At 44.5% G+C, this 25,104-nt stretch overlaps 1 protein-coding gene across 1 annotated transcript in view; it reads left to right on the top strand.

The window, feature by feature from the left end:
- The window catches only part of LIPC (lipase C, hepatic type), a 138,828-nt gene that overhangs the window by 75,653 nt on the left and 38,071 nt on the right, over positions 1 to 25,104 (top strand). The window lies entirely within an intron of this gene.

Genomic DNA, 25,104 nt, shown 5'->3' with positions numbered 1-25,104 from the left:
TCTTTTTTTTTTTTTAAGTTTGTTTATTTTTGAGACAGCATGCATGTGTGCACGTGAGTGGGGGAAGGGCAGAGAGAGAGGGAGAAAGAGAGAATCCCAAGCAGGTTCACCCTGTCAGTGCAGAGCCCAACATGGGGCTCTATCCCATGAACTGTGAGATCATGACCTGAGCTGATATCAAGAGTTAGACGTTTAACTGACTGCTCCACCCAGCGCACCGAACCTCTTTCATTTTCTTAAATAGGTCATGTGACCTCAACAGTAAAGAAGCCAGAAGAGGCGTTAGATTGAGGTTGTCAGATAAAATACAACACACCCGATTAAATTTGAATTCCACATAAATAATGAATAAATTCTGATATAAGTATGTCTCATACTTAAAGTGTCCATTATTTATCTGACTTTCATATCTAACTGAGTGCCCTATATTTTGATTTGCTAAACCCTACCACTTAAATGGCTATGGGCTGTTCTTTCCCACCATCCTCTACCTTTGTACCTGGCTGTGTAGTTACCATTTCTCTCTTTCTCTTCGGGTCCATCGTATCTCATCGTAAAAGATTCTGGTTACTCCATACCTCTTGTCAGTCCACACACTAGTTTTCCCTCTCAAGTGTTAGCGTAGAGTTGTCTATGTACTGTTTTTATCCACACGGGGCTTGCACTCTAAGCTGGACCGTTCACTTCACGTACTATTCTTACAAGCACGTTTTATATAAGGAGACTCAGCCTCTGGGGTTGGAAAAAAAGAAGTAGCGAAAGGGTCAGAAGAGCATCAGAAGAGAAATAAGGAGCCAGGCAGCTCCTTGCTAATTCACCAATTTGGTGTTCATCCCCAAACAGATTGGCTCTGCTGTACTTCAAGGAATAGCACCTGCTCAGACCAAAGGGTACAACACCTTAAAGGCTCGCTGTTGGGATTCTACTGGAACCAGACAGGCCTCATTTCAAACCTTGTTTCCCCCAATGACTGGCTGTGGGGCACTGAGCAAGTCTCCGAGCCTCTGTTCCTTCATCTGTTAGAGTGAGGTGTTAATGCCCCCCATGCAGGGCTGTTGGGGGTTGAATGAAATTACTTTGAAAAATGCCTGGTTCTCAGTGTTCCTCACTGAAGGGGCACTATATGATATCTCTGTCTTCCATTCTGGATCCGCCTTGGTAAGACAGCATAGACATGTCATACGGAGGACAGGCGCATTCTCTCTGGCTCACAACTTTCTGCAGCTTCCTAACCAGAGACCTTGCTGGCACCTTTAATTTTCTTCCCAGCTAAATAACCAGCCAGCTGAGCAGCACAAAGATGTGCCCACAGCATGTGAGTACTGACCCAAGTTGAGAGAGACATTTCGGATGCAGAACAGGAACCTCCCTTTGAACCACGGTTGTGTGACCTTCCCCAGCCCCTACCCCATCCCACCCCCACCTCATCTGCAGCTTGAGCAGGCTCTTCCATAGCAGAGATAACAGTTTTCATAGGAAAGACTGTCTCTTTCCCAGCATCATTCTCATAGACAAAGATGATCCCCCACGTGTTTCCCTGAGTCTGCTCACTGTCCCAACCACAGAAGAATTTACATTTGCCTGTTTAATCTACAGGTGTGCAAAATGATAGAAAACTGAACCCTCCGTGTGCCAGGCATTGTGCTAAAGATTTCACAAAAAATTTATTTCAAGTTAAGCTTTGTTATAAGGTCGTGAGCATTAAACTTGTCTATATTAGTTCCTGTTTTATTCCTAGTATCTAGCCTAGTGCATAACCTCTTAATATATGTATATTATTTTCTTTCTACGTATAGTATATATATGAATATATGAACAAATCAATGAGATAATATCAATAAAACACATGGTTGGCACTCAATAAATTGTAGCTTTTCCCATTGTATTTCTGTTTGCCAACTTGACCCTGCCTCAGTAGGTCATCTGGACACACCCTACAGAATTCAAGGACCTTGTTCACTCAGTTCAGAGATGAGGAAGTTGAGGCTCCGAGGAAGTTACATGATTCGACAAAGGTCACAAAGCCACTGGGTGACCAGGTCTGGGACCATGTCTTCCAACTAGAAACCTCAAAGTCTACAGAAATGACTATACTAAGAGCATCTGTAGACAAATCAGTGTCCTGATGTATGCCATTTCATCCAGTCTCTGATGACCTACACCAGGCAGGTCTAAACTCAGCAGCCCAAAGGTCCACAGACGGCTGTGCCAAAACTCAGTGAGAATGACACATTGCCGACAGCGTTTCATGTGGACAACAGCACCTCCCTCCAGGTATACTTCGGCATGCAGAGTGCTAACACACAAGATCTCCCTTCAGCATCCCAACAACCACACCAGGAAGGCATTATTATTATGCCTATTTTACAGAGGAGGGGGCTTGAATTGGTTAAGAGACCCCCTCACTCAGCTAATGCCTATGGAATCAAAACTAGAACCCAGGACTCCTGCCTCCCTATGCTGGGTTTTCCTTCTGTACTACATGAAATGGTGCAAAATATGAATTAAACGATCATCCACATTCATGTGTAATTCTGGCATGGTTCCAGCTGAGACTTCCCAGCTGTTGATCTACCTCCAAAGTATCCTCAGTTCTCCTAATTCCTTTGCAGTCCCTGGGGAGGGAGTGTGGTGAAAGGAAAGTAACTGAATCCTCATTAAATGCGAGGCACAGACTCAAGGAAATGTAGGCAATAACTCATCTCATTGCACCTACCCTGGGGCTCTCCAGTGATGATGGCAGATGCATTCAGGAACATGAATGATAAATACCATACCCCCAAGAGTTAGGATCTCGTGGGGAAAGTATAGGTATGGCTGACTTGGGAGAGGCAGGACCCACTACGTCCACAAGCTATGTTGGTAGTTTGCACGAGTAAGAGCAGTAAGAATAGAGTGGGGCTAACAGACAGCGACAATGTGAATTAAGAGTCTTAAAAGATCAGATCACTTAACCTAGTGTCCACTTCCAGGAATTCATTTGAAATGTTATTCATCTGGGATGTAGAAAGAGGTCCACGAATAGAACTGCATCACGGTGTTGTTTATGTTTGAAAAAAAAAAAGTGAATGTAACTTAAATCATAACAGTAGTAGATCAAAGAATCCCGGTAGAACCACACACTGGGATTATCTGTGGCCATCAAAGCCAATTACTGACGTCGTGGGGAAATGTCCAAGACAAAATATGAAGTTATAAAATCAGGACTGTAAATAAGAAATACATACCTCTTTATGTACACGTACATATAGATGCACATGCAGACACATACCACATTTTAAAGACTAGAAAGAAACCAAGGGTGCCAGGAGACCAGCAGATACATGTGTCCCAGGGTTAGTTACCAAACGTAGGCTGAGGGTGAGTGGCGCAGGGTACCAGACTGGGGGTGGGGGATGAAAAATGAAATCACGGCCCCTATCCTTAAAGTGTCTGCCATCAATGTGAGGAAGTGAGACAGCCCTAAGCGAGGACCTATCACAATGAGGCTCATTCCACAAGCATCCTCCAGACCCCACTGCAAAAGTTCTGCCTTTTGACCGCCATCCAACTAAACAAAACAAAAAACACCCACAAAAACAAAAGTCAAAAAAAAAAAAAGTACATAGAAAAGGAGACACAGAGGAACACAGAAAAGCAAAACACACACACACACACACACACACACGCACACACACACACACACCCCCAGAAACTCCTTCAAACTGGTGACTGTCTCATCCCAAAGGACATCCGACCTTTCTGAGGCATTGTGCCACTGAAGAAGTCAATTTTCCATGGCCCACAGCCCCCAGATTCCACCTGGCACAGTCTGGAACCAAGGAGTTCATTTAATGGAAGCTTAGCAGATTCAGATTTCTCTAAAATTCCACATCCCTTTCTGCCAAGAAGCTGTTTTGAAAGCTGACACTCCCTTGGTGTGAATTTGCAGCCTGCCCCATTAACAGGGCTTCACTCAAAAAACATTTTTAGATCGACCCCGTTCCAGACACTTGCTCCCAAGGACAAACGAGGAGAAATTCTGTACCAGCTCAAACCTTTCTGAGCTCTTTGATGATCAGAAATGAGGGAAAATATTAGAATGAATGTGATTAATCCAAAAATTCTCAACAACCTTCAAAGCAAACCACACAGCTCCTGCAGAGTCGGCCCCTGTGGCCCTGATTCCTATCAGCCAAGCCAACCCCTTAAAAACAGACCTCAGAACAATGGGGGGAAGCGTTAAAAATCAAAGGTGAGGAAAAGAAAAAGGAAGGGGAAGCAGGTAAATGAATAAGGGGAAAGAGGACTGAAAAACTGGCTGCGATTAGTATGGTTTATAAAAGAAAAAGATAAGGTGCTCAAATGGCACAGCCCCTTCCAAGAAGCCCCCTTCATTCACTCTTGTGCAGCTGAGAAGTCTGGAGAGACCCTGAGGCAGCAGGCATCTGTGCCCTGTCTCCACTCACAAATGGCTCAGCACTGTCCCCACCATATGCAGCTGTGTCTCTCTTGGGCAGGGCGGGAAGGGCGTTTCCATTCCAAACCTCAGAGCCAATTGCTCTCAGATAAACAAACACCTCCCCAGCCTTTGCCAACCTCGCCCAGCCGGAAAGCCGTAATGCTGAATTAGTAGCATTTCAATCACTTCTGTGACAAGCTGGTGACAAGCTAGAATATGATGAGTGGAGCAATCAGATGTTGTTACAGGGAAAAGGAATGAGGAGAGAATAATAACAGAGCGGTACAGAAATAATAATCACCATAATGGCCCCCATTTACGTAAAATTTATAATTGCCAGAATAGCCATAGGAATGAGAGCACCTGTTTGCCGTCAGACAGACCTGAGACATAATGCCGGGTCCTCCACTTTTAGTAGCGTGACCCTGAGCAAGTTTCTTGACCTTTCTAAGCCTCAGTTTTCCATCTACTGATGGTGAATCATGATCTCTGCTTCCTAAGATCATTTCGGAGTTTGAGTGAAATAATGTTGGTAAGGCATTTGCACAACATGAGAAGTAATATTGCCACTCGTAATGTTGATAGGAGAAGTAGTATTTCTATCACCTCAACTAGGATCACGTACTCTTTCGTTTCATGTTTGCCTCACGTGGGGGCGATAGTTTTAGCCCTCCTTGGCTGAACGCAAAACAGAGACCCAGAAAGGTTAAATGTCTTTCCAGAAAATATAAGGAGTTAATAGGGAAACAAGGACCGTGTATTACCTTCCGTATGGTACTTCTGTAACAAGTTATTACAGTTTTGTGGCTTAAAATAATACAAGTTATTACCTTACAGTTCTAGAAGTCAAAATTCCTAAAATCAAGTTGCGAACAGGGCTGTGTTTCTTCTGGAAGCTCAGAAGAGAGAATCCGTTTGTCTTCCTCAGTTTCTAGAGGCTCCCTGTATTCCTTGGTTCGTGGCCCCTTCTGACATCTTCAAAGTCTTTAGCCTCTGTCTTATAAGGACCCAAGCAACGATATTGAGCCGGTCCTGATAATCCAGAACAACTCCCCATCTCCAGATCCTTAACTTAATCACACCTGCAAAATCCTTTTGGCCATATAAGATAAAATTCACAGGCTCTAGGTGTGGTGAGTGAGTGGACTTCTTTGGGGGAGAGTCATTATCCAGCCTGCCACAAACCAACGCCTATTCTGCAGAGTATAATTATTTGGGCTTGGTTGGGTTTTTGTTTTGTTTTTGTTTTTGTTTTGCCTTGAATTCTCATTTATTCATTTAGCAAATGCTTTGTGCAGGATGCATTTATAATTTATAATGTGCTCTTCCAGATAAAACCAAATCAGAATCAAGCTTCCTTAAGTGTGAAATAAAAAGAGGTCTGTCTGTATATATACATGTCCTAAAACATCACTGAAACCCAGACTTTAATTTTTTTAACATTATCATTCATTTTTGAGAGATGGAGAGAGACAGAGAATGAGTGGGGGAGAGGCAGAGAGAGAGGGAGACACAGAATCCAAAGCAGACTCCAGGCTCTGAGCTGTCGGCACAGAGCCGAATGCAGGACTCAAACTCACGGTCTGCAAGATCATGACCTGAACTGAAGTCGGACACTGAACCCACTGACCCACCCAAGCACCCCAGAAACCCAGACTTTAAAAATGAAAAGGACCTTGGGAGGCTCTTAGCCACTCTTATTTTGTAGAAGGGCATACCAGACCCAGAGGGGTAACATGACATCTCAATGTCAAATAGCAAGTTTGTGAGAGGTTTTGAGGGAGGGCCTGGATTAGAACTGGAGGAAGAGAGGGAAACTAAGAGGCATTTGGGAGACAAAATCATTGGGGTTTAGGAATCAGCTGGATGTGGGGTTAAAGAGATGTAAGAATCAAGGGTGCCTGAAGTTCATAGCTTAGGGGTGTCATTCACTGAGCGGGGGATATATAACAGAGGGAGCACGTTTTCTAAGGAAAATCATGTATTTAACGTGTTCTGGAACTTGGGCCTCTCTTTGCAGGACCAGGACTAGCTTAGCATTACTGTGAAACTTCTAGTACTCTTTCTCTTCTCCATATTCTCTCGAAAGTGTGGGCACGGAGCTATAATCCTCATCTGACCATCACCTGTCAGTCCTTTTTTTTTTTTTTTTTTTAATTAATAAACTTTATTTTTTAGAACACTTTTAGGTGACAGCAGAATTGAAAGGGATGAGAGTTCTCATATGCCCCCGCCCCCACATACGTACCACCTCTGCGACTAGCAACATCCCCCATCAGAGCGGTTCCCATGTTACAATCGATGAACCTATGTGCCACACCACTGTCACCAAAGCCCATCATTTACAGCAGGGTTCACTCTTGGTGGTGTAGATTCTGTGGGTTCTGACAAATGTGTAATGACATGTGTCCAGCATTATGGTGTCCAACGTAGTTTCAGTCCCCTAAAAACCCTCTGTTCGCCACCTATTCATCTTTCCCTCCCCCCAGCTCCCGATGCCACTGATCTTTTTACTGCCTCTACAGTTTTGCCTCAGTGCTTTTACTTCCCTACTCCTACTGGGCTGGGCCTTGAGGATGAGATTCTGTCCCAACACCTAGCAATTTACATTTGCCCCAAGGCCTTGGAGATGGCTACACACATCTGTTTGATCTCTGAAGATGTTGTGTCACAGTCTTCTGCCTTGCTTCCGGGGAGATGTCTGTTAAATTCTTATCTGTGTTTCTTTGTATACAATGTGGCTTTTTACTCTGGCTACTTTTAAGACTTCCTCTTCACCACTGGTTTTAAGCAATTTGACAACGCCTTGGTGGTTTTTTTTTTTTTGTTTGCTTTTGTTTTTCCTATTTCTTTTGCTTTGGGGTTCATCAAGCCTCTTGGATCTATGCATTTCCAGTTTTCCTCAAGTTTATGCATTTTTCTGCCATTATTTTTTCGACCACTTTTTTCTGCCCTCCCTCTTCCTCTTCCTTTGGAATCTCCAATTACGCAAATATGAAGCTGCTTAAAATTACCCCTCAGCTCCCTAATGCACTCTTCTTTTATTTTCGGTCTTTCTTCTCCCTGTGTTTCATTTTGGACAGTTTCTATGCCTTCATGGACACTGATCTTTTCTTCTGCAATACCTGATCTGTTGTTAATCCCACCCAATGTATTGTTCGTCTCAGACATCGTTTTTTCAATCTGCAGGTTCAATTTCGATTTTTTAAAATATCTTCCGTATTTCTTCCCACCATGCTTACATTTTTTTCTACCTTCTTGAACATATGCAGTATAGTTATAACAACTGTTTTAATGTTCTCATCTACTGGTTTTCTCATCTGTAGCATATCTAGGTTGGTTTCAGTTGATTGATTTTTCTCCTCATTATAGGTTGGTATTTTCCTGCTTCTTTGCATACCTGGTAACTTTCTATTACATACAAGACAGCATGAATTTTACCTTGTTGATGCTGGGTATCCTTGCATTATCTTAAATATTCTATAGCTTTGTTCTGGGATGCAGTTAAATTGTTTGAGAATCGTTTGATCCCTTTGAGGCTTGCTTCAAAGCGTTTGTTAGGTGGAGCCAGAACAACCTTAAGTCTTGAGCTAATTTGCCACGCTCCTGAGGTGATAACTTTTTGAGTATTCTAGCCAATGTCCTATGTTTACAAGGGTTTTTTCCCACTCTGCTGGTGGGAACACAAACCCTTCCCAGACCCAGGAGTTCCTGGGGACTGTTCCCCTGGTCCTTTCTGGTCATTCTTTCCCCAGTTTCACATGGATTCCTCACATGCCTGTGCCCATCTCTATCAGCTGAAAACTGCAGGGGACCCTCTACAGACCTCAAACCTCTGGGGCTTTCTCCTCTCCAGCACTCTTCTCCATAAGCCCAGCTCTGTCTCCCATTTCCCACAGGAGGGGTCCATCCCCTGGAAATGTTCCCCAGGTTGCAAACTGAGGCAATGATGGAGCTCTGCTCTTTTGTTCCCCCTTTCTCAAGTCCACTGTCCTATATGCTGCTTGTTGCCAAATGTTTGAAAACTGCTGTTTCGTATATTTTGTCCAGTTGTTTAAGGTGAGAAGATAAATCTGAATAGTCTTATTCCATCTTGGCTAGAAGCCGAAAACTTTGCCAGACACTTCTGAATACTAGAATTGGAGGCGGCTCACTTAAAATGAGTCAACCCACCACAGCCCTGTATTAAGATTCCAAATGACATGTTAATAATTATAATATGGGGTGCCTGGGTGGCTCAGTCAGTTAAGCATCCAACTTCAGCTCAGGTCATGATCTTGTAGTCCGTGAGTTGAAGCCTCGCGTCGCGCTCTTTACTGGCAGCTCAGAGCCTGGAGCCTGCTTCGGATTCTGTGTCTCCTCTCTCTGCCCCTCCCCTGTGCGCTCTCTCTCTCTCTCTCTCTCTCAAAAATAAACATTTTTTAAAAAATAAATAATTGCAAAATGATGCCCAGCCGTTCTGTTCCACACTATTTCTTACCACACTAAGCCTCCCCTCAACATTGTATTTGAATAGAACCATTTACTGCCTCACTTCATTCTCTTATTGACTCCCAAAGCAAAATTCTCCAATGTTTTTAATAAATGCCAAACAGCTTTTTACACCAGCTTTGCACAGGACCGGACCTCTACCTCTTTCTCACAGTGTTGTACCCTGTCTACTCTACATGGTGGGACCCTAAGCCAAACAACATGCTGTCAGACGGACGTCGTCATAACATCCCATATCCTCATCTAGGGCGGCCTATGGCACTCAGCCTCGCACACGACAAAATCAAACCCAAGATTCAGCACTAAAAATATCTCGTTTTTCTGAAGTGAACCTCTTTGGGGGTCTCACAAGAATTCGAAAGAGAATTTTGAGACTGCAAGTTTGTGTGCTGAGAACTACAACCTCAGAGAATTGTAGAGACCTTAGAAGCCCTGCCCATGGTTCCAGGAAACACCCTTTGTAGATGAGCTCCTTCCCCACACAAATGTGAGAATGAGGCTATGGCCCTGGAAACTGAACACTGGGAAACAGAAATCCTGCTGAACATATTCTTGCACTGACATTAGACACAAAAACACCCATATAAGCATGCTTTGCTGTCACAGTCAAATAAAATAATCATATGTAAGCATTTCAAAGCAATTTCCTTGACATTCTCAATTGATCCTGACAAGTCTGTAAGTATGAAGCAGGCAGCAAGTCCCCAGCAAAAGATGAGGGGAGTGAGCCTCACAGAGGTTAAGTGATTTGAACAAAGTCAAATAGCTAGTTGGTTGGCAGAGGAGGACCTTGAACTTCTAGGGGTCTTCTATCTCTCAGTCAAGAGCTCTTTCCGTGATGCGCTGTTTCTTCTTTTCCTGAATCGGAAAAGGAAACAACTTCTAGAGTCAGTGTTGACCAAGGCTTCTTGGTCCATTTACATTTTGAGCTGGATAATTTGGGGAGTTGAGGGTGCTGTCCTGAGCATTGTGGGATATTTAGCAGTATCCCTGGCCTTCAGCTACTAGATGTCAGTAGCAACCTCTCCCCCAGTCCTGACAAGCAAAAATATCTCAAATTGACTACCATATTGTCAAATGGCCCCAGTGGGGGAAGAGGGACAAAATGGCCCCTCAGTTGAAAACCACATCCCTAAATGCCTGAAAATTGCTGCTGGCATGTTTGAAGAGGCGGCAGTGACAGATTTTGTCCTGTAAAAAGAGAAATACAAAAGCAAAAGAAAAGCTTATGTTTATGCCAGTGAGCCTAGGACCATGGAAGTCAGCAGTGAGGAACTGAATTGCACAGCCCCTGGGAGTTCCTCTAAAAAATACTCTTTTTGGCACCTGGGTGGCTCAGTCAGTTGAATGTCCCACTCTTGATTTCAGCGCAGGTCATGGGGTCATGGGATTGAGCCCCACATTGTGCTCCGCACTGAGCTTGGAACGTGCTCTCTCTCTATCCCTCTGTCCCCCTTCCCCTCCCGTGCTCTCTCTCTCTAAAAAAAAAAAACAAATATTAAATAAATAAATAAATAAATAAATAAATAAATAAAATTTTAAAAAGTTCTCTTTTTGGCCCCACCCTGAACTTAACCTTTTGGGATCTCACTCCACCCGTTCAGGCTCAGCCAATTGTGCATAACCCAAACCACTTTCTGGGAGACATTTCCAGAAGGCAGCATGGCATTAGTTAACTTGACAAAAGGCAGTATGGCACAGAAGTGAAAATACAGGCTCTGTACGTGCAACAACACGAATGAACCTCCCACACTGTTGAGTGAGGGGAGCGTGCACAAAAGAGCAAGTGTGGTACGAACCCACTTACCTGATGTTCAAAAATAGCCAGTACTAATATCAGGTGATGGAAGTCAGAATAACAATTACATCTTTGGTGGTATTCTCTGGAGACAGTTTTGGGGGAACCAGCTGGGAATGGAAATGTGCTCTGAGTTGTTCTGGGTGGTGGCTACAGTGGTTATAAACATATGTAGAAATTCACAAAGCTATACACTTAGGATTCGTGCACCTTGCGGTGCATACATTACACTTCGTATAAATCAATAAGCTCAGGGGCACCCGTGTGGCTCAGTCAGTAAGCATTCGACTTTGGCTCAGTTCATGATCTCACGGTTCATGGGTTTGAGCCCCGGATCAGAGTCTGAGTTGACAGCTCAGAGCCTGGAGCCTGCTTCGGATCCTGTCTCTCTATTTCTGCCTCTCTCTCTCCCTTTGCCCCTCCCCTGCTCATGCTCTGTCTCTCTCTGTCTCTCAAAAATAAACATTTGTAAAAGTTTAAATAAATAAATAAATAAGCTTCATCGCCTTAAAAATAATGTCCACTCTGGAAGCCAACCACCTGTGTTTGAGGATGAGTCTGGCTGCCTCAGAGTGTTTTTGACAGGTTAGTGAACTGAGTGGGGCACAGTAAATACTCGGCGAGTATTAACATCACTATCATTAAAAGGACTACCATTCCAACCAGCCAGGCAAAGGGAAGGATTGAGAAACGTGCTCCTGAAGCCCTCTTTGTCCCCTATGCCCCACCCCACCACTGCAATGAATGCAGAGTGTTGCATACGGTAGGTAGGTAGGTATACGATAACTCAATCTAGCCCCTCCTCTGTAGGCATCCCCATCCCAGTGATCAAGACACGCATGTCTGCCATTATTCTCTGTCTTCTTTAGTTCCTCCCGAATTCTCTCAGGAGGCTTGCTTAGGAGCTGCCCCTATTTGCAGAGCTCTTCATCAATAGACTGAATATTTACAGAACACAGCAGTTTTGATTAAACAGTTCATTTCACTGGAGACTGGGGTATTGTACTGTGTCTGCTTATGAGTTATTCTTGGCAGAAGCTGCGGTCGCTCTGAGCATACATTTCTTTACATTTCAAGGCCCAGCCTAAGGAGGACGGCAGGGAAGCAGATGAAATGAGGAGCAGATGGCATTGTTCTGTACCTTTTACCCAACTGTTTCTCCGTGGGGTTAGTGCAGTATCTTTGCTGCTATTTGCTCCTTGCTGCCTTTTATTCTTCTCTTTGGAAACTGAGTCAGGAGGAAATAAGCAAATGCAAGGGTGTGGAGAAAGGGCATTCAGTGGCGTATTGGGAAGCGTGAGCTCTAGATCCAGTATCCAGAGGTGTGATTGATTAATTAACATGAGGTTTAACTTTTTGGGACCACAGTTTTTGTTTCATTTTAATATGTTAAGTTGATTGGTCTAGATTTGTGGGTTTTAAATGTATGTCATCCACAGAAACCCTCCGACAAACAGAATCTCCAGCAGAAAATGTTGACTCCTGAAGGCAGCATTGTTTGGACTAAAACAGAGGTGGGCAGTCAGGAAGCTGCCCTCTCAACCTGTGCCTTCCCTCCTCACCCCCCGCAACAGCCTGCTCCACAGGGCCCTCGGGCTTGGGATCCTAGGAGCACAAATCAAAAACAATTCAACTTGTCTGTTTTTTTAAAAAAGATCATTTCCCAGCCAGTTAAAATACTATTTGAAAGTGGCCCCACTTCTACACATTCCACAACTTTTGATCAACAGACTCTCCGCACTTCAAGAAAACCCGTAAGTAAAATCCTGCATGCCGTATATCTGTGTGGGAACAATCTGTAAGGAAATACACAAAGATTTCAAGACAGGGGTCATCTCTGGACAGCAAGAATATTATGACAATGGTTGCTGCGGGTTTCACATGGTTCTCACGTTCCTGTATCACCACCTACAGCAAACACCTTGTATGCCTCAAAGTGCCCAGGCCTGTGTCCCACACCTAAGGTCTTGCTCTCATTAGAGAAGCTAGTGTCAGCCTTGGACACACACACACACACACACACACACACGCAGACGCAGAGTTGAGCATGAGTGCAACTCTATCAGGATACAAGCATGATGGAAAACTGTCTATCCTCCAACAAGATGTACTCAGGTGTGTCCCAGAGATGAGATATCAGTCCCAGAGTTGCGGGTACACACAAAGGCATGTGGGGGGCAGAGGCGTTCTGCTCCAAAGTAATTGTGTTTGAGAACCACTGCATAACATTTGCCCCTACTAGAGATTACATACACAGTAAGGAGTGGCTTAACATCTCTGTCTGGCCAACAGGAATGTTGATTAATGTTGCTTAATATAGTTCTCAAATTTATTTGACCACAAAATTCCTTTTCCCCATAACCCTTATTAATATCTCAACAAACAGTTTCAGATCAGAAAAGCCTTCACAAAGGCAGTTTTTAAAAACCGAACTTTAAGGCTTGAAAGAAAATGAGGCATTACAGATGAAGGGAGGTGAGGGAAGGAGGCGGGCTCAGGGTCTCTAGGATTTGGAGGTGAGGACAAAACAAAGAACCGCTCATCATTTCAAAGAATGTCTGGAACTTTCTTCATATCTGTTAGTGCCTTTTTTCCAGCTCATTCCTAGACAGTGAACAGAGGCAGGGATAACTGCATTAGTAGCTCACAGCACTGAAGGGGACTGTGGGTATTAAAAGTGACACAAGTGCGGGGCGGCTGGGAGGTTCAGTCAGTTAAGCGTCTGACCTCAGCTCAGGTCATGATCTCATTGTTGGTGAGTTTGAGCCCTGGGTGGGGCTCTGTGCTGACAGCTCAGAGCCTGGAGCCTGCCTCTGATTCTGTGTCTCCCTCTCTCTCTGCCCCTCCCCCACTCATACTCTGTCTCTCTTTCTCTCAAAAATAATTAAGCATTAAAAATAATTTTTAAAAAAGTGACACAGTGCAGGGTCCCTGCCTCTACCCTTGCCTTCCTCTCAATATTGGCTCACTGTGACAAAAGTCTCCCTAGGAAGAGCAGAAAAATAAATGATCCTGCTAATTCAATCCAGGAAACCACCCACCTCTGTGCCAGACTCGTGCAGGTGCTGGGGCCACGTGAATGCATAAGACACGCCTTAGAGCTGAGTTGTGAAGCCAGGGGAGAGACAAAGAATCCCTTCCTCGGGATCTGCATGGGAGCCTGGGGCGCACACAGAAGGGGCCCTTCACCTGACCGGTTGTCAGAAGGTTCCTGAAACATACATTCTCGTTCCTTCAAGCTGAGGGCTGAGTTGTAGGAAGGGGAGCAAGAACTCCTGGTGGAGGGAACTGCAAGAGCAAAGTCGTGGAGGCAAGAGGGGACAGGCGTTGGGGGATCCCCAAGTGGCTCTGGCTGGAGCAGCATGTCAGGGTGTCTGGCAGGATGGGGAGGATGTGGACAGAGAAGGCTGGAAAGGCCCGTGCAGGCCTCGACAGGTTAAGCAGGTAGAGCTGATGCCAGCTTCTCCATCCATCCCCAACACCCTGCCCCCTTTTGTCCTTCTTCCCGAGACAGGCTGGGCTGGCCCAGCTGGGTCCTGCACCACCACCGCCAGAACGCCTGTGCTCACATCCAGACTCCTCACAGCTCTCCTCTTCCGTGACCAGCCTACAGCTGACCTACTCGCCCAACCCCAGCCCTTCATGGGACGATCCTATCCTCCTTCTTCTGGCCAGCCACAGGCCAGAGTGGCCACCACCTCAGCTTCCTCTGCCCCCGGCTCCTGAGTACCTGGGGGTGCACCCCCTTCCTGCAGAGGCAGAGAACAGCGACACCAGGTGCAGAATGAGGCCATACTGGAAACAGAATACTGGGACGCCCTCCTCTTAGAACGCATGATCTTCAGGGTAGATGTTGAATTCTAGTAACACATTCCCTGGGGTGTTTTCAAATCCAGACACACTGGAGCCTTGTTCCAGCCTCTCTCTGGGCCAAGACCTGGGCTCTCATCCAGGCTCCGACTGGCTCTGGCTGTTGCCCTCCACTCAGTCCTGGCCAGCAGTGTTTACCAGGCCGGCCTTGCAGTCCCAGGGCTTCCCAAGTCCACTCCCTCCGGACTCAGCTCCCGAGTGCCCACTCTTTGATATGCTCTTGCTCCTGAAAGCCACTTCTTTCTGCCAAGACCTCAGGCTCCGCCACACCCGGCCGAGTCTCCACTGACCTCGTGGTGTTCTGACCACTTGGAGAGCCCACCTCACCCGCCACCTACATCTGGGATGGTGAGCAGGAGCAGCCAAGTTTTAAAGACTTGCCAATTTCCTCTGGAGTTCAATTTCTTCCAAAGAGCCTGGCACATCTCAGCTGCCAGTATGAACTGTGAGTTCCCAGAGATGCCGATGGCACTTTCCAACATTCATCACTTTTGACACATCTAAAATATCCTCGCTCCCAGCACTCTGTGAGCACCAGCCCAGATGGACCGGCTGCCGAGGAAGTGTCAGTCTCTGAGAGGTCTCTGAGAGGCCCTGGGCAGAGGCTTCCTGACTGAGAAGCGTGTGCTCTCCACTCCCTCCCTCTGCCCCTTCTGATGCTGAGCTGGTGAGTGGGCACCACTGGGCCCCATCACAGCCCTCGCTGCCCAGCTTCCAAGCTCTAAACCAGTCTCCTCCCATAGAACTCCTCACACCTTGGTTCCCCATAGCTCCAAGCACTTTGCCATCTTCCAGGCTCAGTTCTTCCAGAAGGGAAGCTGGCTACTTGGGAATTCCCTGTGGGGTCACCTCTACTCTTTAAGGTCACATGGAAAGAGCCTGACCTCCTGACCCATCCAACAGCTGAAGTCGAGGGCCCATGAGGCCAAGGTCAGTGAAGACCTAGAGGCATGACAGGCAGATGCCTAGTGAGCCAGAGAGGTAGGCCTGGGAAGACAGATGGGGCTGGTGGAAACTTTGGGCCCCAGTCAGGCAGTGAAAGGTCAGCTCCCAGAGCCCTCTGGGGCTTGGGAGGGGTCCAGCAGCAGGTGCACTTTGTCTTATTTAAGATTATTTTCTGAAGAAGGAAAACACTCACACGGCTCAAACGAAAAGAATATAAAATGGATAGATTTGCAAAGTTCTGCCCATCCTCTCATGTCCTCTCATCCATCTTATCCCCCTCTCTTCCACCATGGGTAATTACTTTTTTTTTTAATTCATGGGGAATCACTTTTTTATTGATTTCTCCTGTATCTTTCCAATGTGTCTTTATGCAGATAAAAACAAATGTGAATTTACTTGTTTATTTCCCACTTTCCCACAGAAGATGTCACACTCTAGATACCATTCTTTACTTGACTTTTGTCACTTAGTAATACATTCTACATCTTCTCAATCAGTACAGAGTGTTTCTTCAGTAGAGCCACATAGCATTCCACTGAGGGACATGTCCCCAGCTTGGTTATCTGGTCTGCAGATGGACACTTGAAATGTGTCCAGTATTTTACAATTACAGACAATACTACAATGACCTTGTATTAATTTCATCTCATGTGTGCAGATACATCCACAGGGTAAATTCCCATGAAGGGAATGCCGAGTAAAGAGCAAGTACATTTGTAACCTTCATGGCTGTCTCCAAATCCCGCTCTATCATTACACTGTTTTGCATTCCTGCTAGACTCACCGCTGAGGAGTGCGATCAATTCTTTAATGTTTACCAACCCAATAAGAAAGACTTGTGCCTCGGTATAATTTTAATTTATATTTTTCTTCTTCTTAGTGGGGTTGAGGACAGGTTGTATTCCTTTTTCTATGAAATGCACCTTTATGGTCTCAGCCCATTTTTCTTTGAGTTGTTGTTCTTTTCTTCTTGATTTCTAGGCACTCTTTATATATCAGGGAGAAAACCCTTTTGTGTTATGAGTTGCAGTTATTTTCTTTTTGTTATTGATATTTTGACTTTGCTTATAACATTATTTTATTTTATTTTATTTTATTTTATTTTATTTTATTTTATTTACTGAGTTGGCCATGCAGAAGGTTTTGTTTGTTTGTTTGTTTTAATATCATCTAAGTTAATAATCTTTTCCAGATTCTGAATTTTCAGTCTCAGAGGATCCTTGCTTAAAAGGTGATAAAGGACTTTGCCCAAATTTTCTCCTAGTCATTTTATGGTTTCCATTGTTTCATTCAAAACTTTGATCCATTTGGAATTTTTCTGGTATATGATGTGAGGTGTGGTTCCAAATTTTATATCTTTCTATCTTTTGCCAGGTGTCCCAAAACTAATTATTTAATTTTTTTTTTAGTGTTTATTTATTTCTGAAGGAGAGAGAGACTGAGCATGAGCAGGGGAGGGGCAGAGAGGAAGACACAGAATCCAAAATAGGCTCCAGGCTCTGAGATGACAGCACAGAGCCCTACACAGGGCTACAGAGCCCTACACAAAGCCCTAACAGCACAGAGCTCTACACAGAGCCCTACCTCACAAACCACGAGATCATGACCAGAGCCAAAGTCGGACACTTAACCGACTGAGCTACCCAAGCACCTCGCAAAACTATTTATTTAGAAGTCCATCCTGGGGCATGGGTGGCTCAGTCAGTTAAGCGCCTGAGTCTTGATGTTGGCTCAGGTCATGATCTCATGGTCGTGGGATTGAGCCATGTATAGGGCTCTGTGCTGACACCATGGAGCCTGCTTGGGATTCTCTCTTCCTCTCTCTCTGCACCTCCCCCACTTGCTCTCTCTCTCTCTCTCCCAAAATAAATAAGCAAACATTTAAAAAATAAAAACAAAAAATAAAAGAAAAGTCCATCTTTACCCCACTGATTTGAGAGGCCACTGCTATCAAATCCTGAATTTCTACATGTACTTAGGTGTTCTGGATTTCTGTTCTGCTTCTTTGGTCTATCTGTCCACGCACCAGTACACACAGTTGCATTATTGAATTTTTATTGTAGGTTTTATCATCTAGTAAGGAGAGCCTTCCTTCACAGTTCTTTATTTTTTCTTTCAGAGTTTTCTTGGCCGTTACTGACAAGCTGAGCTCTGTCACTCAGGTTCTCCCCTTGCTCAGTCATATTCTCTCATACAAGAAGTCCAGCCTATATCTGCAGGTTTCCAACCAGAGAAAGGGCCAAGCACAGCTCACTCCTCAAACAAGTCAGAGATACTCTCCTCCTGGGAGAGTCTCAGTAGGGCATGTCTATGCACATATTTGAGATAACTGTGTTGGAAAAAAGCCAAGGATGAGACCTATGTCTTCCTAGGTGCTTCCTAGGGGCTTTACCCTGCAGATTCCCAACACTGATATTCTGGTCCATTCCAACTTTTGACATGAAGGTGATCCCATATCACTTTGACATGAAAAGTTATCCTATCTGACATTCTATCTATTCATGATAAGTTACTGACAGGGCGTAGAAGGACCCTTCAAAGAGCAAGATGTTGTAATAGCAACACCAATCACTACTTCTGTTACTGCCAATAGGATGATAGCCATCTCTATTCATTGAGAACTTGCCACATTCCAGGCATGTGGGAGGCACTTTACACGTTTATCTCACTCCAGAGAGGGGCCTCCTTTTGGCACAAAGGCAGAGCATCCTTGCCAAGACATGTGATGTTCTGCCTAAAAGAGGTAAACAGAATTCACAGAAAGGTGCTAAGTAGGCTGGCAAAAATCTTTGCAAATACTTATCCAGAAGGAACTCTGCTGGGTCAAGTTATGAGACAAAAGAGATCTTAGGTAAGCTTTGAAAGGAAAGAGAAGCTGTATATTGAATGTCTATAGTAGACATTTCACCAAGTCTCAGATTCATGGTGGCAATTTAAGAGAAGGAAATGGAAGCTCCCACAGGTTAAGTGAACTTTTCAAGATCACACAACTAATAACTGATAGAGAATCAAATACAGGGCCAGCTGCCTCCAAAGCCAACGCCCTTCCCTCTGCACCTCTCTGCCTCCACCATCGCTTCCCGTCGTGCCCCAGAAATTGTTGGAGTCCATGTCTGTGATCTAATGGGGACAAGCAGCAGTGAGCTATGCCTCCAGACACAGGCAGGGAAGGGAAGACAGGGGTGTAGAAAACTATCTTAGGGAAAGTGAAACAAGGGTAAAAGCACATGGCCAAAAGGTCTTACAGTCTCAGAACTTAGATATATGGAGAGAGAGGTCGAAAAATGAGATTCTGGGCCTGGTTTGATTTTTTCAGCCAGCTGTTGGCCTTGGGCCAACCACTGAACCACTCCTTATTTCTTCATCAGGAAATGAATATGCACATAATGGGGACAGCTGTGCTGCAGACCCCACAGCCTGAGGAGCCTCAATGGAGATGAGGGCTCAGGAAAGCTGAAGGGCCCAGGGTGCAGTCTACAGCCATGACCTCCAGCTCTAGAAGTAGAGAGGTGACCACATTGGCCACATGTGGGCTCATCCTCCTTCCCCATTCCATAGTCTTTCTCTCCCCTCAGGACCAGCCCTTAATTGGAATCCCCAAGAGTATCTGGGTAACTGGTGACACTACCTACCAATGGGATTCCTCTGGCTGCCTTCACCCCAGGCACACTATGGCTGGGTAGGTGCCTCTCCTATTCTTCCACCATCAAAACACTTACCAAGCCGCATAACAATTGTCTACTCACTTACTTCCACCATAAGACATGAGCTTCTTGAAAGCATGGTTTGTCTTGTTCACTGTTGTATCTTCATCGTTAAGAACCAGCCCTGCCACATAGTGAGTGCTCATTAAATGTGTGGTAAAATGAACGCATGAATGCATGAATAAATGGGCCATGGTGGTTCATCAGCCTCTAAGATCATACCCAGTGACTGGCCCTCTCAGCTCTAGGCCACAACACAGGAAAGCCCCAAGGAGGCTCAGGGATCAGGTCAAGCTCATTCCTTCATCAGGTTGCCCTCAAGCCCCTGCCCTAGAGAACATAACCCATGTGCTTCAGCTCACGTTCCCCACCTATGATTTACCTTTGCCTGAAAGAATAACCTTGGGGCTGTTTGCCCAAGTTAATGCTTAGTGCTTTCCTCATGCTGCAAGTGTTTACCTTTGCAAAGCATCAGGTTCAGATTCCAGCCAGGGAGAGGGGCACATTCCTGCGGGAAACACAGCTAGGAACATGACCCAGGTCATGCTGCTTTGCTCTCACTTTTCTTCTTACCTGGTTTCACACATTCTTCTCTCTGGCATCTTTTACTCATTGCAACTGAGAGATGGGACAGTCTTAGGGCTTCTCCCAACCTCTCAGTGTTCCAGAGGTGGAAACTGAGGCCCAGCTGGTCTGGGAGGAAAGCCAGGTCTAGAACCCTGGCCTAGCTGACTAAAGGAGATGAGGACGTCTCACTGAACCACCATGGAGACCTTAGGGCTGGCTGCTCCAAACCCTTCATTTTCCAGATGAGGAAAATGAGGCCCAGAAAGTTAAATAACTTGCTCAAGGTCAACAAGGACAAGTTAACAGGAAACTAGGACCTCACAGAGATCTTCCAATGCACAGTTACACCAATAGCCAAATGTGAGTTGAACAATTCTGTGTCTAAAGTCATGTTACCTATAAAAGCAGATGCAGTGGACCCAAAAAAGAACATGTTCAGTTGCTTGTCTCATGTGACATGCCCTCAATTCAGGTTCTGGGCCTTCTTCAAAGCTGCCACATAAATGCAGTTCAACACAGCCACACACATGACCACGGAGTGTAACTCTAAGACTGATTCCACAGCCTCATGGTCAGCATGTGTCCTGTGGGGTTCTGAAGGCCTCACTAAGGAGGTTTGTGGGTCTCAGCAGGTGGCTGACTTCCAGGACCTCAAGGGAGCCACCCTCGGCATGAGACCCAGCCCAACAACCACCTGTGTGACCTTGGCCAAGATCCTTATCCTCTCTGAGACCTTGTTTCCGTTTGGAATAGCACTTACTTGTAGGGGTGTTATGAGGATTCGATAAAATAAGGTGTTCTGAGTTACTAGCAAAAAGTAAATGATAGCCACATAAACAGGCTTTTACCCTGTCTCACCAATTACACCCACTCCCCAGCCCCCCATCATCACCTTTAATGAGAACATTCAAGGTCTTATGCAGTTCTCTGGCTTGGTAATAATTGTAGCTGACACCCTGTGGGGAACTTACTTGTAAAATTGCTTCAGCTCCCATGTCAGCAAAATGATCTCACCATTTAACCAAGTGATCCCACGCCAGGTAGTTCCTTGTAGTAGAAATAATTCTCTGAAAGGAAAAGCTTTCTGCATCAAGTTCATTGCAACCCTGCTTATAAAGGTAAAAAATTGGAAACATACTGCTTGTCCCAGATAGGGTAATGGATACATAAATTATGAAACATCCCCTCAGTGGAATATTACTCAGCCTTTAAAAATGATGAGTATGAGCACTGTTGGAATATGGAGAGATGTTTATTATATAATGGGAAATGAAAAGAGCAAAAAGCAATTATATTTGTGCAGTTACATGAAAAATATATTTGCTTCTGGATACAGAATAGAAACACAGGAAAATAAAAAGTCAATCCATTAAGATGATAAGAATGTGAGTATATATTTTTTGAATTTTGTTTTCTGCTATTACTCTGCTTTTGTGCAACAAATATATTTTTTAAAAGAATAGGGAAGAAAACCTGATACTTGCTCCAGAAAAAATTTAGCTGAAAGCTACTTTCATTTGTGGGAAAATGCCTGGCACAGAACAGGCACTCGGGAAGTGATAGAAAGAGGAATGAATGAATGAATGAATGAATGAGTGAACAGAGTACCCCCACCTCAATATCAGCACCAAAGCTGTGCCACTAGGAAGCTAAATTAGATGAGAAGGATTTGTGTTGTCTTTTCCCATTCAAGCCACTGTCCCAAGGTCTGTTTGGAAAAGCCATCCTGGGTCTGCCCTTTCTCTGGAGCTAAGAATAAGAGAGTAGATGAGGCATTGGAGATCTCAGCAGGTATAAAGTAAAATAAAGGCTTAGCAGAGTGTCTGCCATAGAGTAAAAACAAAAGTTGACCACTTGTATGCCCATCAGTAGTGCACAGAAGCAGAACCAGACTTGAAGAGACCACCTGAGTCTCCAATGGAGATACAGGATTCCCACCCACCAATGCTCCCAGGATGCTTATGTCAGTGAGGTGGGTGGCTCTGAGCTGGGAAAAGACTCAAGTGCTCCTACAGCCCTTGACTGTGATACCATCTGATCATGCCCTAAACCCCATAATTAGAGTTAAGTTCGTCTGCCTTGACCTGTCCTTCTGTTCCTTGTAAGCCTCCTTGGCAATTGTGTAGGTCATGTCAAGACAGACAGGGATAAGAGGACATGAAGCTCAAAGTCAAGAGTTAATCATAATCACGGGAATCTACCCCCAAAACCAAGAGCGCACTGTATACACTGTATGTTAGCTAACTTGACAATAAATATTATATATATATATAAAGAGTTAGTCATTATACAGCCAAATCAAATTTTGAAATAAGAATGTCATTCAGTTCATCTGTCTATTAAAACAGCACTCAGAAAACTGATTTTAAACCAAGATCCACCATTCCAAGAGCTGTTGAAGGACTTGCTCTTTGACTTGTCCAGCTCCTAGCCAGCTTACCTCAGCCAGACGCTGGTCACACACCTACATCACAGTCTCTTGGCTGTGTAAGAATTCTAGTGTTATCCACTGTGATGGGAGGAAAAGACATGGAGTCTGAGGCTGAGGCTGGCAGACAACAGTTCTGGCGGGTGTTCGAGGAGGTCGTGGGTCACCTCAATCATTTGGGGGCATTTCCCACAGGCAAGACAAGGCCCTAGCAACTCTCTTCTTAACTTAAGACACACTTTCTCGTTGACATCTAGGGGCCTCCCTTAGTGAGATGAGCCTTTGTGAGGCATGGTATGTGAGCCCTCTGAGCTTTACAGTAGTGACAGGAACAGAGTCCCAAAAGCCTGGCCAGTTTGTGGGTTGGGACTTCTCAACCCCAGCCCAGTAGAAAGATGCTGGGAATGCTGGGAGAGCTGAGTTCTTTTGATTCTGCTGTTAACCAGATTCACAGTTTGGGGCATGTCAGTTGGCCTCTCTGGGTCCTAGTTTCAACTATAAAATTAGGAAGTTGGACTAGGTCATTCTGGTCACTGGTCCCTAGGGAGCAATGGTTGGGGGTCAGCAAAGGGCATCACTGAGCTATTTCAAACAAGTTGTAAAGAGATTGTATAACACAAGTCAACTAAATGTTGAGTTTCTTTGCTTTTTGCTGGAATTCTAGCTACTGATTCTCTCTAGAGGACTAGAAGAGTAAATTGATGGTGTTGTCTATACCCTTATTAAAAAGAACAGGAAAATGAATTACTCTTCAATAAATGTAGGCTATTTGACATGCACAGAAAGAGAATTAAAAGAGAATTAAAAGTCAGAAACCAGGCTGGGTGCCATGACACTGCATGGTCTCCAAGTCCCTTTCATCCCTAACCTTCTCTGGCCAGATGATTTGGTTTCCCAAGAATGGTCTCCCCAGGCACTCCTGGTCATCCCTAGCCCAAAGGAACTTGGAAGGGCCTTCTAGATAAGCCAAATCTTCCTCAAGTCTTGGAGGACTAGACATGTCCCAGCCTGATCCTATCATTTGGTTCAAAGTCAGGGCTGAAGCACTCTCTGCAGATTGACACCAACTCCCAGAGGACTCAGAAATATCCTGCCTTCTCAGGCCAGCCCAGTCCTGCACAAGTAACTGACACAGAAAACCTACTGTTCAGCCTATAGTGCCCCGGCCTGAACCCTAAGTAATGTGGAGAAACCACAGTATTGCAGGCTATAGTTTATTTTTCCAACATTTTTTTTTAAACGTATATTTAAGGGCCCATTATCATCATAAAATACAGAACGTTTCAATCCCTCCAAAAGATTCCCTTTTGCCTTTTCTGTCCCTGGCCCCTGGAAACCGCTGGTCAGCTCTCTAGGGCTAGCTTTGCCTTCTCCAGAATGTGATATAAATGGAATCACACAGTATGCAACCTTTCAAGTTCGGCCTCTTTCACTTAGTGTAATGCATTTTAGGTTCATCCATGCTACGTGCTTGCATGGATCACAAATCTGTTCCCTTTTATTGCTGAGTGGTATTCCATTGTGGTAGATTCCTGTATATATTTACTCATTTACCAGTTGATGGGGATTTGGGTTGCTAATAGTTGGGGGCTACCGTGAATAAGCTGCTGTAAACTCTTGCATCTTTGTGTGGACATATGTTTGAATTTCTCTTGGGTAAGCTCCGAGGCTTGGACTTGATGAGCTTATGGTACATTTACCTTTATAAGAAATGGTCGGGGCGCCTGGGTGGCTCGGTCGGTTAAGCGTCTGACTTCGGCTCAGGTCATGATCTCACAGTCCGTGAGTTCGAGCCCCGCGTCGGGCTCTGTGCTGACAGCTCAGAGCCTGGAGCCTGTTTCAGATTCTGTGTCTCCCTCTCTCTCTGCTCCTCCCCTGTTCATGCTCTGTCTCTCTCTGTCTCAAAAATAAATAAACGTTAAAAAAAAAAAAAAAAGAAATTGTCAAACAATTTTCCAAAGTGGCTGCAGTGTTTTGCAATCCCACCAGCAATGCGTGAAAAATTCTAGCTGTTCCACATCCTCACCTACAATTGATGCTGTCCATCTTTTTTCATCTTAGCCATCTTAGAGGAGGAGAAGTGGTATCTCGTTGAGGTTTAAATTTGCGTTTCTCTCATGAATAATGATGTTGAGCATCTTTTCGTGTGCTTCTATGCTATGTGTGTATCTTTTTATAAGATGTAGCCGCTTAAACCTCTTGCCCATTTTATAATTGGTTGTTTGTCTTTTTATGCTTGAACTGTAAGTGTTTTTTACATATTCTGGATAAAAGTCCATTGTCAGATATATGTATCTTGAATATTTTCTCCCAGTCTGGCTTGGCTTTTCATTTGCTCAGTGGAATATTTCTAAGATCAGATGTATTTAATTTATCAAATTTTTCTTTCATGATTTGTGTTTTGGTGTCCAAAAAACAAAACAAAAAAAACTTTGCTTTCCTCAATGTCATCAAGATTTTCTCCTGTTTTCTTCTAGAATTTTTACGGGTTTTGCATCTAAATTTAGGTCGGTGATCCATTTCAAGATGATTTTCATTCCTCCAACATTTTTTTATGGCAAACTCATAATAGTGAACATTTACATAGCACATGCTACATGTCTGGCACTATTACAGAATGTATTAATACTAATTCAACAAATAATTCTCTAATATAGGTACTATTATTACCTCCATCTTAAAGATGATACAATGAAAAAATTCAGGCACGGTGAGGTTAAGAAATTTGCCCAAGGTCACACAAGTAGTAAATGTCAGAAGTGGACCTTGAACCCAAGCCACGTGGCTCCTAGTCTGGATGCCTGGCCACGACACTCCACAGCCCCTTGGCCTACTGGATAAAGTTTTAATGTGAGCAAAA

This window comes from Panthera pardus, unplaced genomic scaffold (assembly GCF_024362965.1).
Source record: "Panthera pardus isolate Hobbes unplaced genomic scaffold, ASM2436296v1 HiC_scaffold_24, whole genome shotgun sequence".
NCBI classification, from domain to species: domain Eukaryota; kingdom Metazoa; phylum Chordata; class Mammalia; order Carnivora; family Felidae; genus Panthera; species Panthera pardus.
Note: the sequence above shows the minus strand (reverse complement) of the source record. Positions and strands in the feature narration are given on the sequence as shown.